General features: G+C 29.3%; 1 protein-coding gene across 2 annotated transcripts in view; it reads right to left on the bottom strand.

Moving 5' to 3' along the window:
• Nucleotides 1-10,029, bottom strand: part of LOC112510758 (F-box protein SKIP19-like) — a 49,690-nt gene that overhangs the window by 30,903 nt on the left and 8,758 nt on the right. The window contains exon 4 of one of the 2 annotated variants that reach the window (XM_025116087.1): nucleotides 3,520-3,552. The exons of the other annotated variant lie outside the window; for it this stretch is intronic. The gene's annotated coding sequence lies outside the window, so the exon portion shown is untranslated. Of the gene's footprint in view, nucleotides 1-3,519; nucleotides 3,553-10,029 lie in introns of those variants that run through there. 2 annotated transcript variants of the gene reach the window in all.

Here is a 10,029-nt window from a genome sequence, read left to right as displayed (position 1 = left end):
CACAAATCAAAAGTTAAATTAGGAAATTAATAATTTTGGTATTTTTAACTAAAAATATTAATTAAGGGTATTTTAGGGATTTTATAAATATCCTCTCCCATCTCTCTTCTTTCCTCTCTTCGGCGAATCCTATTCAATAAACCTTATTCCGATGCACCTAATATGAACACAAAATACACATTGTGATACCTACAAACGATATTCACTGTGATACCCAGATATACATACAAGATGCACAATGTGATACCCTTCGTAAAGCAATGAAAATAACGAAAATGCACACTATGATACATTTCATAAAATAAAGAAAATACATTGTGATACACGTGAAACATTGTGAACGTTATCACTATGATACACTTTGATTCAGAAACGTCTTTAAAATACGATGTATATTAGGTAATTGATATGTTATGTAACTAATTTTAATTAAATATTTCCTTCTAAAAAAATTTAATTAAATATTTTGATTTGTTGTCAAAAATAGAATTACTATATTACCCTTTTAGCTTATTAAAGAAATATCCTTAAAAATCTCAAATGAGTGGTTCACATTGAATCTCATGATTACCACAAACTAATCATTTCTCCCTTGAATGACCCATATATATATAGGTAGGTAGCCAGCTGTTGTATCTTTAATTCATTCAATCAATGAGAAATCATCTCTCTTCATCTCCATTCATATTTTTTAGCCCTAATATGGTATCAGAGCAATAAATGCTTCCAATCAAGCACTCTGTTCTACAATTTTCTCTTATTCAATGATGGCAAATTCAGATCCTTCTTCAATCATAACGAATCAAGTTCCAAATTCTTCTCCAACGTCTGACAGCAATCCATTCTTTCTTCGTCGTTCTATTAACACCGGATTAGTGTTACTCTCACAGCAGTTAACCAGATAAAATTATTTGTCATGGAGTAGATCTATGATGATAGCCCTTTTTGAAAAAATAATGTAGGATTTGTGGATGGATCACTCCTTAGACCTAATGGATCTGATCAAACGAAACTCAATGCATGCTTCGCAACAACAACATGATAATTTCCTAGATTCTCAATACCATATCGAAGGAAATTTCATCAAGCATCATGTTCGTTGAAACAACCACTTAAATGAGGGAAGAATTGAAGGAACGTTTCTCACAAGGGAATTGGCCACAAATCTAACAAAAACTTAGAGAAATCGTGAGTTTGACTCAAGAACAAGATTTTATTGGAATTTATTTCTCAAAACCGAAGATTCTTTTTGAAAAAAAAATTAGCCAATCACAGGCCTCATTATACTTGTTCCAAGTGCGATTGTGGAGGAATGAAGGCTATAGAAGTTTATTTTCAAACAGAACAAAAAAAAATGAATTTTCTCATGGGATTAGGTGATTCTTTTTCACAAATAGGTGGATAAACTCTGCTCATGGAATTTATGCCTCCTATAATCAAGATATTCTCTTTAGTCTCATAAGAAGAAAGGCAGAGATCTATAACAACTCTTGGCAAATCAATTCCATCCGTGGCATTTAACGTGAATTCACACAAAGGTCAATCAAACAGAAATGTTGCAAACAGACAAGGGCCATATTGCGCTCATTATCTTATATATATTTTAACCTAAAAATTATATTATATCATATAACCCCCCCCCCCCTTCGGTTATTAACACGTAAAGAAAGAACACATCTGAGAGTATGTTTTGCTTTCTCCACCTCCATTGAACACAGAAGGATGACGTCCATAAGGGTTTGGGTTCATCGATGGGGTAGAGTCACAACGAGAAGAGCTGGAGAGGGATTGTTGGATACTAAAACTAGTTTGTACAACATTTGGATTTCTTTTTCTTTACAAGTATGTGTTTGTGTGTGTACACATTTGCGTTTTTGTATGCGTTTGTATGTCTATGTGTAATTTATGCATGCATTTTGATACATGTGTGTATGCGACTGTGATAACCATTTTTATAGTGTTTTTAGAAACTAGTTTGTGAATCAGTTTTCATGGTTTTTTGAGATGGAGGTTGAGGAAGGAGATGGAGGTTTTTGCCGAGCGACTGCACCTTTAAATTAGATTAAATGCCCACAAAGCCACTCGATGTGTTTTTAGCCGAATTTTGCCTTCGGGGGATTTTTTTGGTTTTTTTTTTTGAAGTTGATTTTGAGAGAACAAACTTTTAAATTAGACTAATACTAAATTTAGAGCTATTAACTAATATCAAATTTAGGACAACCAAATAAATCATGTAAGCAGTTACATTTAGCTCCCTCCGTATTACCCTTAAATTTCTCTAATATCTTGAAGCACCCTCGAACTTTAACGAATGCACTTTACATACCGAAAAAAATTTCTCTTTATAAAATAAGGTTGAGTGGGTGCATGGACCCGCTCTCGTCTATAGAGGACGGTCTTTGCCAAGGTTGTTGAAGGGATAGTGGGTGTGGGATGGTGTGGTAAAAGATAAAACAAAAAAAGACACAAAAATAGATTTAAAAAAATAAAAATGTCAATTTTTAAGGAACATTTTTCAACCAAATTAACCGTACGGACCACTTTCATAGGAGAATGCAAACCACAATTATCTTTACTATATTTATTAAAGTTTAGGAACATTTGTCGTTGTTTGGAAACCACAAGACTTGTATAAAGTTGTATCCTTTTAATTTCTGTTTTGAAAATTTTTACCACTCTTTTACGTTATAGTAATGTATATGATTTTTCGTATTCAAATATAAATTTAAACTGCTTAGTATCTTTCTCAAATTAATAATAAATAAAAACATGCATATGTGTGGATATATATATATATATATATATATATATATGTATTTACAAAGAAAGGTTCATTTGATAAGTGGTAAGTATTTGAGAAATAAATAAATGATCATAGTCTTTCCATCTAATTAACATTTGCGGCTTTGACTATGAAGCACCAGATAATTCCTCGCATAGGTATGTAGAAGATAGAGGGATAGTTTCATACTTATATAAATAGGCAGCAAACAGAATCATATGGAAACTTATGTGATTCATATTTAAACTATATATTCATATATGAACCCGTTAATTAGTTCACTTGGGAATTGTTTAACTGATTCACATATGAACCAACGTGTTTATATGTAAATTAGTTAATTAGTTCTTAGTTAATTAGCAGATGAAGCGACCAACAAAGAGTTGGTTGGATCTCACGGCAAAAGTAACAATAAACATACTCCCAATAAATTTGCACCGTGACATATGTAAGGACCCTACCAATTGATAATTATTCCTGTTAGCTTTTTATTTTTTATACACCCAACCAGTGATACCGAGGTCTCTTTCATGGCTCAAAAAAGCGATGGCCCATGTCACTGTATACCGAAAAACAGATCATTATGCCAACCACAAATTTAGCAAAAGGCTCCATACACAAAAACCAAAATTTTTGATAAGTTTGAGCAAAAAATTAGAAATGACCTACAACTTTTTAGAATCTTGATCATCAAATTTACATTACCTTGTCGGTGTTCCAGAAGCGATCCCAAAAGCAAAGTCGATCATTTTTGTGGGCAACAGCAACAGCTTCAAAAAAAATTCAATCACAATCGATAAGTACCCGTTTAAATTGGAATGCAACACTTACAAGTGTTATACAATATATATACATACGCATATATATTTCCAACTTACCTTTCTGCATAACAGATTATTAAAAATCGTCCATGTTACCATCTTCATTGAAATCCTCAAAGTCAAGGCCTTCAAGATCATAAAGAGCATTGACTAAATTTGGATGCAGATATAGACAGCCTTCAAGAGAATCGCCAGGGAGTTTTAGACATTTGATCTTCTCTGAACATCTTATCCCCAGGTCAACCTTGAGATCAAGTGACAAACACATTCGCAGGTCAAGTGATTTAAGGTGAGGACAACCATCCAGAATGAGCTGCAACCCAATATTTGTGAGGCTGTTTCCAATCAGCAAAACCCAAACAAATCAATGGAATCGCATTGTTCATACCTGAAATGGCAGATAGAGAGCAGGGAGAAGGACGAGGGTGAAACAGAGAGAGACGATGCGGTGATGGCACTGCTTTTAACAGCGCGGTCATAAATAGGGAGTGGAGTGCTGATGACACTGCTTTTAACGGTGCGGTCATAAATCCTCTGGAAATTGGATCGTCAATTCGTTGTTAAGAAAAGGATAAATGTTAAAATCAACCAAAATAATATAATATATTTTATTGTTATTATTATTTTATATTTATATTATATTATAAAGTATTTGATAAAAAAAATTTAAAAACCACTTTTTATACATAAAGTACTGTTTATTAATACATATTACTTAAAATCTAATATTATAAGTAGATCGTGCGTAAGTACAACTTATTAAAGTTTCATATCTGAATTTGTGTAACTAACTGCAAATAAACATAATCAAATACAAGATAAACATCTCATTTTAAATATAAAAAATCTATTAATTAAGATAATCATTGAGTTCTAACAGAATACTTAATTATCATCTTTATAAAATGTTATATTATTAAACCAAAAATAAATCATTTCGTTATTAAACTTAAATTAAATTATAATTAAAAAAAATAAATTAAAGAAATTACATAAAAAATGAGAACTTTAAATAGTTGATTTGATATTAACATTGATATATTTGTTTTCAAAATTTTATGATATCTTTAAATTTATATTTTATTCAAAAATATATTTTATTCAAAAATAAAAATATTATCGTTTTCTCAAAACCACATAAAACCGTATTATAACATCGACAGAGACATAATAAAATGAAATATTAAAATCAATATGTAACTTGCTGCATTGGGTGAGTATCCTTCTACTATTAATATATACCAGAAGGGTACTTGTACGATGCAACGAGATGTATCTCGGTTTTAATTTTTCGTTTTTTTTTTGTGAAATTTATTTAATTCAATTTTTTTTATAATTTAAATTTAGGTTTAATAACGAAGTAATCTATTTTTGATTTAATAATATAATGTTTTATAGAGTTAATAATTATGTATTCTGTTCGAACTCAATTATTATCCTAATTATATTTTAGATTTTTTATATTTAAAATGAGAAGATTATTTTGTATTTGATTATGTTTATCTGCAGTTTGTTACATGGATTCAAATATGAAGTTTTAATGAGTTGTATTTATGCACATTTTACTTGTACTCTTGAATTTTAAGTAATATGCATCAATAAGCAGTACATCATACATAAAAAATGGTTTTTAAGAGTTTTTGTCAAATGTTTTCTAATATAGTATATATATATATATATATATATCTTATATTATATATTATAAAACATTTGAAAACCATTTCTTATGCATAAAAGTACTGTTTGTTGATGCATATTACTTAAAATTCATTATCACAAGTAAATTGTACATAAGTACAATTTATTAAAACTTCATATTTGAATTCGTGTAACTAACTGTGGATAAACATAATCAAATTAAGTATAAACATCTTATTTTAAAATATAAAAATTCTAAAATTTAATTAGAATAATTTTAAGTTCTAACAAAAATAAATAATTATTATCTTTATAAAAAATTATATTATTAAATCAAATATAAATTACTTCGTTATTGAACTTGAATTAAATTATAATAAAAAATTTAATTAAAAAAGTACACAGAAAATGAGAATTTTTAAATAGATAATTTCATAATAATATCGATATCTTTTTGTCAAAATTTATATTTTATTTAAAAATAAAAAATTTATCGTTTTTTCAAAATCGCATAAGACCATATTATAATATCGATTGGCGTTGCATTGTACGAGTATTTTTCTTGTGTGTGTATATACATGTATATATAACTCCTTATATACTATTATGGTAAGTTATGTTATATAATTATTATATACAAATGTATTTTTTAAGTATGTATATATAGAGTTTGTTTCAAATACAACCAATCGCATTTGTACAACCAATGCAACTCAATAAATTGAGATATTTATGGAAATGATTAGAGTTCATGTATTATGATTTGAATATTTATGGAAGATGAATATGGTTCATTAATTATGATCAATACTTTATATTATGAAACAATTAAAATTTCAATGAAATCACATATTAATCAAATGAAATGGACGATTGAGATTGGGTTGTATTGGTTGCACAAATGCCAAAGGTTGTATAATAACCAATCTCTGTATATATATATTCGTATATACATTCACACGTATCATATATTATTATTATTATATATAAGGGTACTCGCGCAATGCAGTGCGATAAATCTCGATTTTAATGTTTAGTTTTTATTCTTTGTTTCAATTGATATAATACGATTTTATGTGGTTTCGAGAAAGCGGCAATGTTTTTATTTTTTAATTAAAATATCAATTTGAAGATAACATAAGAATTTATAATAAAAGCAAATCGATAAAATTATCAAATTTAACTATTTAATAGTTCTTTTTTTTTTTTGTGTAACTATCATACAATTTTTTGTTATCGATAGATTGTAATTGGAACCATAACTCTTATTTATTCAAATTGTATTAATATGTAAAGACCAAGTGTAACTTGTATCATCGTTAAATCTTCTCTAATAAAACCAATGAAACTTCAAAATCGTTAAAATTCATGGCTCCCGTCGCATTGCACAGGTACACAACTAGTATATATATATATATATATATATATATATATATATATATATATATATANTATATATATATATATATATATATATATATATATATATATATATATATATGGAGGTGGATTATTATACAACTCAATTTCAACCGTCCATTTAATTTGATAAATATGTAATTTCATAGAAGTTTTGATTGTTTTCTAATATAAAGTATATATTGATTATAATTAATGAACTCTATTCATCTTCCATAAATATTCAAATCATAATAAATGAACTCTCATCATTTTTATAAATATCTCAATTAATTGGGTTGCATTGCTAAATTTACACTTTGGCCGACCATTATTTAGCAAAAAAGTACAACCAATTTGAGGATTCTCAAAAATTGATATGCTATGATTTAATTATCCTAAAAATATTGTTATAGATATGAAAGATTATATATACATCAATATAAATGGAAATCTTGAATAGACGAAGTGACACAACCAACCTTGAGAAAATTCCCAAATGTTGAGTTGTGGTTTGATTTTGGATATCCCACATTAAAATGGAGATGATAGATTAAGACTTAGATGATGACTTGCAAAATCAAAAAAATGGATAGGCTAAATGGCTAATTATGTATTTAGACCGTATCATGAAGTTAATGATGTATGATTTGTAATACTAATAATCATGCAGTTTAACAAATCAGTTTTCACCAACAATCAATTAAGGAAGTGGTTTCCTACGTCATAATTCTCTCAAATGATCCCTTGCAATAACAACTTCCCAGTTAACACCATCACTGTTCTAGGTAGGGGAATCCTACCATAACCGATTGATGAGGGAGCACAAAGCAGCTCATCTGCATTGTTGGTTGTCATTTGACCTCCCAGTTGGTGTACATACAACAATATGACTTCCCAGGTCTGTGTAAATACTTGGCCCCTCAAGCCCCATGCCTAGTAGCCGCCTATCCGGACTCATGGCCCTTAGCTTTAGACATCTTTCAACGAATGTCCCATGTTCTATGTCCTTTATCAATATGTACCACAAATTCATGGACTGACACACCCACATCATCAACTCACAAATAAAAGGAAGTTGTATCCTTTTAAGTTCTATTTTGAATTTTTTTACCACTCTTTACGTTATATCAATGTATATAATTTTTCTTATTCAAATATAAATTTAAATTGCTTAATATCGTTCTCAATCAATAATAGATAAAAACGTGTGTATGTGTGTTTGTATAATTATAAGGAAAAGTTCATTTGATAAATGGTAATGTTTGAGAAATAAAGAAGTGATTCTAGCCCTTCGTCTGGTTAACATTTGCAGCTTTGACTCTGAAGCACCGGATAATTCATCGCATGGGTATGCGGAAGATAGATGAGTAGTTTCGTACTTATACAAATAGGCGATGAAGGGGTTCATATGTAAACCCGCGTGATTCACATATAAACTATATATTCATATGTGAATCGTTAATTAGTTCACATGTGAATTGTTTAACTGATTCACATATGAACCCACAAGTTCATATGTAAACCAGTTAATTATTTCATATGTGAATCAGTTAATTAGTTAATATTTGAATCACAGTGGACTCATAAGTGAATCAGTTAATTAGTTCATATATGAATCACAAGGGTCCATATGTGAATCAATTAATTAATTCATATGTGAATCATACGGGTTCACATATGAACCCATTTGCTGCATATTTATAAAAATTACAAAACTACCCCCTCTGTTTTTCGCATAGCAGCAAATTTTGACCAGTCAAAGCCGCAATTCTTGATGAGTCAAATCCTATCTTAACCATATGAAGGGCTAGGATCACTTATTTAGTTCTCAAATATTTACCACTTCTCAAAATACCTATGGCTAAAATTATATATAATATATAATCTTGTCGACTTATTTCATGCATTAAAAACGTTATATTATCACCATGGCACACAATATTTAAGGTTTAACGTCTTACATCATTTAGAACATTGTATAAAATATAGAATATTAAGTATAATATAATAGAACAGCATGTGATGAATATGGTTAGTGGGGAAGATAATGTTGACCAGCGGTCAACTTATTTAATTGGTGGGTCTTTATCTAATGGTTCTAATCTTGGGAAGTATTCTTTGGATTAGAAGAATAATTGTTAAATACAGCGATACATATCTCGATTTTAATGTTTAATTTTATTATTTATTTTTATCGATGTTATAATACGATTTTATGTGTTTTTAAGAAAAAACAATAATGATTTTATTTTTGAATAAAATATAAATTTGATATATATATATATATATATATATATAGGGTATATTTCTTTTACAACCTTGTATATTTGTACAACCCTTGCAACCCAATTAATTGAGATATTTATAGAAATGATTGAAGTTCATTTATTATAATTTGAATATTTATGGAATATGAATAGAGTTCATTAATTATGATTAATACTTTATATTAGGAAACAATCAAAATTTCTATAAAATCATATATTCATCAAATAAAATAAACGGTTGAGATTGGGTTGTATTGGTTGTACAAATGTCAAGGGTTGTATAATAACCAACCTCTCTCTCTCTCTCTCTCTCTCTCTCTCTATATATATATATATATATATATATATCAATGTTAATATCAAATCAACTATTTAAAAATTCTCATTTTTATGTAATTTCTTTAATTTATTTTTTTATTATAATTTAATTTAAGTTTAATAACGAAATAATTTATTTTTGGTTTAATAATATAACATTTTATAAAGATAATAATTAAGTATCTTGTTAGAACTCAATGATTATCCTAATTTTAGATATTTTTATATTTAAAATGAGATGTTTATCCTGTATTTGGTTATGTTTATCTACAGTTAGTTACACGAATTCAGATATGGAGCTTTAATAAGTTGTACTTGTACTTAAGCATAATCTACTTGTAATCTTGAGTTTTAAGTAATATACATTAATAAACAGTACTTTACGCATAAAAAATAGTTTTCAAGAGTTTTTGTCAAATGTTTTATAATATAGTATAGATAATTGCTACACTAAAGATTCTTCTAGTGGGCCTCGTATTCCTTGCCATGCAAAACAGGCCCACATGGACGTGGACCAGCTTCCTGCTGAGCTTTCCCCCCTGACCCAACTCTCTACGGCCCAAGTGAGCTCTATGGCTTCCCCCCTCTTGCAGGCCCACATGGAAAAAGTATTTCAGCCCCAATGCAGTGGGCTTTCCTCCTGACCCAACTCTGTACGGAAGTCTCTTCTTCCTTAATAAAAGATGGGCTGCCATCTATCCTAGGAAATAGAGATGGCCAAATGGGCCCGGCCCGGCCCGGCCCGGGACCGCCGGAGGACCGGGACCGGGACCGACAAAGGACCGGCCCGGGACCGGGACCG

This window comes from Cynara cardunculus (assembly GCF_001531365.2).
Source record: "Cynara cardunculus var. scolymus isolate 2C chromosome LG 4, CcrdV1, whole genome shotgun sequence".
In the NCBI taxonomy this organism is placed as follows: domain Eukaryota; kingdom Viridiplantae; phylum Streptophyta; class Magnoliopsida; order Asterales; family Asteraceae; genus Cynara; species Cynara cardunculus.
The sequence above is the reverse complement of the archived record's forward strand: the minus strand, read 5'-3'. Positions and strand labels throughout refer to the sequence as shown.